Source organism: Mus caroli, chromosome 15 (genome assembly GCF_900094665.2).
Source record: "Mus caroli chromosome 15, CAROLI_EIJ_v1.1, whole genome shotgun sequence".
Lineage (NCBI taxonomy): Eukaryota > Metazoa > Chordata > Mammalia > Rodentia > Muridae > Mus > Mus caroli.
This window is the reverse complement of record NC_034584.1, coordinates 16,190,282-16,199,626: the sequence shown is the minus strand read 5'-3', so window position 1 is coordinate 16,199,626 and position 9,345 is coordinate 16,190,282.

The window sequence follows — 9,345 nt, the reverse complement described above, 5'->3', positions numbered from 1 at the left end:
AAAAAAAAAAAGAATCCGAGAAGATGAAATGGTAGCCTTAGTATCTCCTAAGGAAAAATATTGAAGATTCTCATTACAATGTAACATGAAATGAAGTCTTTTCTACTAAAAAAAAAGAATTAGGTAAATAAGGAGTTCAGACCACATAATTTTTCTTAAGAATGAAGTTTTCATATATATATGAACATGTTATTTCCACTTTAAAGGTCCCTTAAAATTTAATAGTTGGCATTTCTTTTTCTGAAAAGCTTTCCTGTATTCTTAATTTTGAACTTAATTGACTAATGAAAATCCTACTTTCAACTTGCAAATATTTGAATTTCAAATAGTAAGTTCAATAATACAAAAGTTTAACATTGTTGTTTTGAGTTTACCTAGAAAGATGTAAAAAAAACAAAAAAACAAAAACAAAAAACAAAAAACCAAACAAACAGAAAAACCCAAACCAAACCAACCAACCAACCAACCAATCAAACAAACAAACAGAAACCCAAAACATAATAATAGGCCAAGGGAATATCTGTACTCCTGTACTACAGTCTAGGTCACTGAATCAGTGAGTTTGTTAGAGCTAATTACATATGCATACACGAGGAGTTATAAACATGAGCACAGACCATTTACAGCAAGCACCTGGCCTGGAAGCACATGCTAGCGTTCATGATGTATCTTAAAAGCTGCTTCTCTGGAATCCTCTGTACAACTTGCTGTCTGCTTATTCAGTTGTCTGAAGAGTCATCTTTTCCCACCAGTTTCTACTTTGCATGCACTTATACGCAGGTCCTGTCACTCCTTTAAGCTGCAGAAGATGCCAGATCTTTATATGTTTTGTTTAGGTTCCTAAAATATGTAAGCATGCTTTACTCCTTTACTTCCTGAGTCTTGTGAGACCCCTTCCTCTCCTCAGTGTGGAAGAAACTGCTTCCCAAGTATCTCTCCTGCACACTCTATATTTTGGTAGTTTAATAGTCAAATGGAATAGAATGTAATTAGTTGACATTGCTTTGAAGGTAACTCATGGTTTATCTTAGAGCATGGCTAATTCAAACATTCCATTTCCTGCACCATTTCTGTCATTCAGTTTTTTATCTATAACCTGATACATTGTATCTAGAGATATGGTTGTATGTAATGCATTCTACAATGAAATCATTGTTGTAGATACTTCCAAATTATTGTTTGATTATTATCATTATATTTGGAACATATTACCTGTTAGGTAAATTAAAGCAAATGATGAAATATCAGTTAATTTGTCTTCTGCCACTCTCTGTATAGTACCAGATATCTGCCTTCTAATATTGCATTTTTCAGTGAAGGAATTGTTTAAGTACATGTTGATGATAGATCCACTGACAGCAAACTCAGCTTTTGTTTTGTTAGATAAAAGGGTTTGTTTCTGTCTTCAGTTTAATGGATATTTTCTCTGAACATAGAAATTCAGGTTGAGGTGTTTGTTTTTGCTGTACCTTCAATAGATTTATAATCTAATTTCAAAATTTCTGTCAGGAAATGTGCTCAGAATCAATCCGTCTCATTGTTGTATGGGTGTGCTTGTTTTCTCTCTTTCTGATTCCTGTCAGGTTAAGTAATTTGTCTCTGGTTTGTACAGTTTAACAAGTAGAGACTTTATTATTATCTTTTTGCATTCTATCACAAATATTTTTTTCTGAGGTCTTTGGAATTTTGTTGGCATTAATCTTCAAAAATTAATCATTATTACATTAAATATTCTCTGAATATTTCTCTCTTCTTGTATTTCCTTTTCACAAAGGATAGTATTTCGTTGTAATAATATCAAAGTTCTTAGATATTTCCTTATAATATCTTTTCATTCTTTTTTATGAATTTTCAATCTTTTTATGTCTGACCAAGTTTTATCACACTGCTTCCTTGTGTGTGTGTGTGTGTTTATGTGTGTTAGTCCAAATGTATTAGTGAGCTACCCATGTACACCCCTTTGAAGTGTTACAGAATTCTAACAATAATTAAAAATTAAAAATGATTTTTACAGAGTTCTAGTCAGTGCATAAGTTCCACATAGTTCTCTGTGCTATTTATTTTACACATAGTTCTGTCTGTTATTCAAACCTCTGCAGGAGCCTATTGCGTTTTAATAAGAATTGCTTTACATTCCCAATCTATTTCTTCATTCTGTGTGTGTGTGGATATGCCTTTCAGAAATCCTTTTACTATTTCAGATGAAAGGAATAAAGAAAGAAAAAGAACTGAAGTAGTAATAATAATTCACGTAGAAAGAACTAAGTTACAGAGGCATTAGCTATTGAATTTATATTCATGTAGTGAAGGATAGACTTATAATGTTTGCTAAATTTTATAGATTTTAGTGTTAAAGTTCAAACTCTCATCTCTTGTTCTCATTTAGCTCTTTTATTATCTCTTGGAACCGGACCTGGATCTTCACATACCTTGTTTTAATCCAGTATAATATAAACATCTGGCATGTGGTGATAAGGGGTAGACCAATGGGAAACATTAGATAAGCCTAGATTAGGTCTCTGTGAGTGTGTTGCTCTGAATTTCAGAAAAGGTCCTTAATAGCCTGCCCAGTCCCTGCTCTTTATAAGAGATCAGAATGCATGAGGGCCTAGAAGTGGGCATTTTCTGACCCCATTTATTAAGCTTTGGTAAAATACACATTGTTCATTTCTATATTTTGTATTAGGTTTACTATTATTGGCACGTATGTGAATGCATAAAGGTTTTAGAGAACAGAATACCCAGCAAATATTTGAAAATACCCTTTTCCAGATTTTGCTACCTCCAGAAAGTACTTTTTTAAATAATTATTTTTATTCATTTCTCCTTATTTTCACTACTTCAAACTTTTATGGCTTTGAGGAAAAATAACTGCAAATATGTAACCTTGCATACATCTATCTGTTGCTTTATTCCAATATATGTAAATACATAAGTAAGTAAGTAAATAAATAAATAAATAAATAAATAAGAGAAACATTTTGTTTGTAAGAGATTAACATATAAACCGACACCTATCAATCTATGATTTCTATTTCAACCGTGGTACAAGCACTGAGTACATTTTGACATACTTTGTTAAATTGAATCTGGTATCCACCTCTTTTTCCATCTCTTATGCCAATAGTATGTCTTTGTCTAAACTTAGGATATATATGAGAAAGCTCACTGACTTTCTTTTTCTTCAGAAATGTCCTTGTTTGAAGAAAAGAATGAAAAATTCAGGTCAGTAACTAAAATTTCCAGTCTTTTTCCTCTTTAAAATCAATAAGATCTGGCTCTATTTGTGTATTAGGATGCAGATGAGTGTGGGAAGATCACATACTGCATACATATTCATAAAATATGGCATCGTTTATATTATTAGTGACCTTCTCTTGGACTTCCATCTCAAGAATGGTTAAAAATCATTAACATAATTTTGTGTTTTAAAAATATGAACTTTCAATTACTTTATAATATATACATCTTATTTTTTTTTCTTTTGGTTAAACTCTGTTTAAGATAAATTGATCCTAGAACAAAAATATCTGGCTAATATTACAGTTGTTTTATGAAAAGTGCACAACATTTATGAATATTAATAAATACAAAAATTCAGATGTCACCCTCCCCTAAATATGTAATTAATAAACTATAAGTTACTTTAGTTCATTATATATAAATTCTAAATTATAATTTATGTAATTATGTATATATAATTAAACTCCTATAAATTATTATGATTGCTAGGGAGAAGTTATCAAACTAAAATTTAAAACTTGGATATTATAAAACATAAAAAATATAAGACATACATGTCTACAATCCTAGTAAGGTGAACTCATATGAGTTCAAATGCAGTGTTTTTTAGGAGCCTATTAAATGCAAAACTAACACTTAAAGGGCACCATGACTCTTAAGCAGGAATAAAACCTCAAACAATATCCTGTATTTTGTGGCGAATGTCCACTTATAAATGAGTACATGCTATGGATGTACTAATGTTGGGTTACCTCACTTAGGATGATATTCTCAAGTTCCATCTATTTGCCTGAAACATTCATATCGTCTTAAGAGCCGATTAATATTGCATTGGTAGATGTACCACATTTTCTTTATTCATTCTTCCATTGAGGAACATCTTGGTTGTTTCCAGTTTCTGGGTATTGAGAATAAATTTGGTGTGAACCTAGTTGAGCAAATGTCCCTGTGGTGCAGTGTATAATCTTTTGAGCGTATGCTCAGAATTGGTATAGCTGGTTCTTGAGGTAGATTTATCCTGGGTTTTCTGAGAAATTGCAAAAATCATTTCCAAAGTGGTTTTACAAGTTGCACTTCCACCAGCAATAGAGGAGTGTTCCCCTTGCTTCACATCCTTTCCAGCATGTGCCATCTCTTGAGTTTTCGATCTTAGGCATTATGATGGTTGTCAGATACAATCACAGAATTATTTTAATTTGTATTTCCCTGAGGATTTAGGCTCTTGAACATTTTTAAAAGTATTTCTTGGCCATTCAAGATACTTCTGTTGAGAAGTCTCTAACTCTTTACCCGATGTTTTAAATACCCCATGCTATAATACACAGTTCCAAAGAAACTAAGCAAGAAGGCAAGCCTAAGTGGGGATGCTTGAATCTCACTTAGAAAGGGGAATGAACTAGTCATAGAAAGCAGATAGAGGGAGGGAACTGGGTGGGAGAAGGGATGGGGAGAAGAATTGGGAGGAGGCCATGAGATTGAATGAAAAACTGAAGTTGGCAGGAGTGAGGGTATAGGGAACATTTCAAGGATGTACCAGAGACCTTGGATAGGGGAGGCTCCCAAGAATCAATGGGGGTGACCATAGAAGTGGGGATATGGAACCTGAAGAGTGCACCTCCTGTAGACAGGCAGAAATCCCAGTGGAGCAATAGGGATACCAACCCATATATAAAACATTCAATCCAAAATTTATCCTGCATACAAGAAATGTAGGGAAGTAGGGTGGAGCCAAGCATTAACCAGCCCAAGCAGAGATCTATCTATGGTTAAGCACCAATCCCTGTCATTATGAATGAAACATTGTTATGCTTGCAAACAGGAACCTAGCATAACTGTCCTCACCTGGTAGCTGACTCAAATGGTTGTAGAGACTACAGCCAAAAAAAAAAAATTGTTTGAAGCTTGGAAACTCTTAATGAAGAGTTGAGGGAATGATTGAGGGCCCCACAGGGAATTGGAACTCTTCAGGAAGACCAACAGAGTCAACTCACCTCAACCTTTGGGGGTTCTCAGAGACTCAGCCACCATCCAACTAGAACACAGGGGCTGGACCTAACCCCCACCTCCTGTCACATATGTAGCACATGTGCAACTCGGTCTTCTTGCAGTTCTGGAACAACTGGAGTGGAGGTTATCCCTAAAGCTGTTGCCTTTCTGTGGAATACATTCTCCTAACTTGTCTGTCTGGTCTGGCTTCAGTGGAAGAAGAAGCTTAGCCCTGCAGAGATGTGATATGCCAGGGTGACAAGATACCCAGAAAGGCCTCTACTCTTTCAGAGGAGAAGGGTAGCAGGGATGGGGGTACGTTGGAAGCAAATGACCAGGTAGGGAAAGAGAGACCAGGTTGTAAAGCGAATAAAAACCATCAAAGAATATACATTTATTTTAGTACAAAGTAAAGTTACACAGCCTGGTATTGGGCATAGAAATTCTAAAATGGATGCAGAAAGATTGCAGGTGCCAGAAAGTGTGGAGGATACTGAGAGTACAGGACCTTCTGAATCAAACAAGCAAGGGACATATGAACTCACAGAGACAGCAACAAGCACAGATCCTACATGGGTCTGCACCAGGTCCTCTGCACATGTATTAAGCTGTTAGTTGAGAATTTGTATGTGACTCCTGCCTGTGAGAATGAGTAGGTCTCTGACGCTACTGCCTGCTCTTCAGCTCTGCCTTTCGTTAGGTTGCTGTATTCAACTACAGTAGAGAAGTTTTGCCTCTTCTTATTGTACTACATTTTATCATGGTTGGTTATTATTTCTTAGAAGGCTGTGCATTCTTAATGAAAGACAGAAAACAAGAGAATATGGAAAGGAGGGTATGTGAGGCAAAACTACAAAGAGTAGAACAATGGGAAACTCTAATCAGGATATATTGCATGATGAAACAATTCATTTTCTAGAGGAAAAAAAAAGAAACATAATCAAAGGAAATTATTAAAAAGGCACATCATTAAACATCACTAAAAATCAAAATATAAAAACAAAAAATATTGAAAATATGAAGAGATTAATTTGTCAAAAATCTAATAGTTTAGAATATTTCTAAGTATTCCCCATGTTGTTCAGTTTAATTGAATAGTCAAATCAAGTTGCCATTCACATGATTTTTATAAAACTCATGAGGTTTCAATTTCCATGCATCTTAGCTCACAAATCAAAGTGCAATATCACCATCTTGACTGGCATTAATTAAAATCTTTGTGTAGCAGTTTCTACAAAAAGATCAAAAACTCAATGTGCTAACAATGTCCCTGCATTAATTGCCTGCAGTGATGGACATGCAGGGCCAAACATGCAAAGGGCAACCACCACTGCTTCTACGTTGTCAGATGATAGCTATTATATTTGCTGTCCTGTATCAGCAGAGCAAAGAAATATTAGTATAATGCCTTCAGAAGAAGACTGAGGAGCTATTTTAGAAAGTGTCTAAGCCATATGATAGTGCCCAAACATTTCTAAAGAAGGCCTCTAGGAGTTCTAGCTTTCTAGTTGGATTTTAAGGAGGAAGTAAATATTTCAGTAAACTTGAAATATGTTAAATGAGTCTGAAACTTAAAAAATATACATTTGTAGTATATATTTTGGTATGAAAGTTTATAGGAAAAATAATACCCAGAAGTGTTAATGATGTAATAGTTTTAATATATTGCAAGTTTTAATCTGACTCATAATTATATATGTAATTATATGTTCATATAATATTTATATTATAAAATAAACATATGTTATATCTAATATATACTTTCATAGCTTTATACTTTTTTGAATAATGTGACAAAGCATGTTCATCTATGAGGAAGATGATACATGGAAAAATTGGTGGAAAATAAGTAATACAACCATATTTTGGGAATCAAACAGACATAGACAGAGTCAAACTTTGTAAACACGGAGATCAGAGTCTGTAACCTTACTACCTATAAGAATGAATTTGTATTTAACAAGCTTGACTCTGGTGTTATTACACAATGAAGTAAAAACTCCTCCAAGAATAAAAAGTATTGATTAAAAGTAGGTTACTATTTTATTAATAGTTAATGTTCCCACCTTCTATTATTATGATGATTTCTTTCATTTAACTAACAAAGAAAACATTTCATTTGAATGGGTTATTCTTATTTCCAGAAGCACTCCGAAGTTCATTTTGCAATAGAATTGCAAAGAATCTCTGTAATTCAGGAAATTCTCGAGAACTTCTTTTTAAGCCTCATATTCAAAAATGTTAATGAAAGGTTAACAATTTGGTATAAGCCTGACTTCTAATTTTTTTAGATGCTTCAGAAACCCTAATTTGTGTCACCCCTATATCTAAGAAACACGTACAGAGGATATTTTTTATAGGTCAAGGACCATTTTTAATTGGAAATCATAGTAGATCAGCTATAGACACATAGAAAGCTGTGTACTGGAAATAATACTAGTTAAATATATTTCTTCCTTGTTTTATATGACTATATGTATACAGTGTATTAGCTTATTAACTTTGTAGCTAATACAAAACATTTAACTTTATCATTGAATTCTTAGGGTACAATAAGAATGATGGTTTAAATAAAAGCAACTCTATACTTAAAATCCATGTATAAGTAAAATTTCTATCAATGTCTTTTAGAGTGAGAGCTAATGAGTCCTATTTGTCTGAGACATAATTTTCTCATGAGGCACAGAAACAAGTGACTGCTGTTTATTGAATTTGGAAATATGTATAGTTAGAGGAGTTATTATTGAAACAAACTGTTTTAATATCATTGGTTAAAGTAGAGTATGTTATCCAACAATTACTTTTTACTACTGGGGCTGAATAAATGGGATTGTGCTTTTTCCCCCCTCATATCCTGTGAGCTACATCATCTCCATCTGATCCTGTGTTTAAGAAAGCTGGTTAGTGTCACTTTGTATCCTTATCTTCCACACTTTAACTAAACAAGTTTTCCAAAAATGATGAAACTTGTAACTGTCCTAAAATCTTTGGTCAATGTTTCCTACAGACCATTAATAGACTCCTAATGGACTCCTAAACATCTTCCTTGTGTCTGGAAGCTCTAATAGTTTCTTTACCTATAATGTAAAGGGGAATCTGTGAATACTTTCTATAGGATGTGATTAAGGTCATGTTCAACTACCCCTTAATTTCTTTACGTTGATTGAGACACTCCATATCATTGTACAGAGATCCATACCTGCTCCTCTTGGAGAACTGCTGTCACAGTGTATGAAGAACATAGGAGGATAGCAACTTGGAAATAACATGTGTTGGATCTTACAAAAGTTTACTGAGATTCTATCAACAACAAAATGAGCATGGAAAATGAAAGAATTTTCTTGAAGCAATATAGCTGGACCTAACAACTCACCTTGTTGGGATTATATTGAGCAGAGAAAGGAGAAAGTATTGTTGAGATTTTTATCTCACTGAAATAGTGAACGTTTGAATCTTCTTCAGACTGATGCTTTTGTGAAATTTATCATACAGAAAACAAAAACTTAACATTCTGAAAATTCTATCATGGATTTCTGACTTCTTGACGAATATCTAATTGTTTGATACTGCAGAGTTAAGATTATAGCCAAATTTTAGTTTTAGTTCATTCATTTTTTGCTCCATTAAGCTGGAAATTTAATATGATGTATAATATTATGGGCATTTCTTTTTTTTTTAAGAACAACATTTAATTGGGGCTGCCTGACAGTTTCAGAAGCAGAGTCCATTATCATCATCTTGGGATGCATGGCATTCCTCAGCCAGACACGGTGCTGGAGAACCTGAGAGCTCTACACCTTGATCTACAAGCAGCAGAAGAATTGTGTCAGTGGGCATAGTTTGAACATATATGACACTCCACAGTCTGCCTCCACAGTGACACACTTTCTCCAACAAGTCCACACTTCCTAATAGTGCTACTTCCTATGGGCCAAGCATTCTAACTCACAAGTCTAGGAGGGCTATACCTATTCAAACTACCACAGTGTCTTTAACTCACATGCTACAGCAGGGAACATCAGGCTGGGTGGCTTAAAGAACAGACATATATTTCTACAGAACTCTAGAAAGACCTTCAAGATATCGGCCTATTTCTGGCTTCTTTTTTTTTTTTTT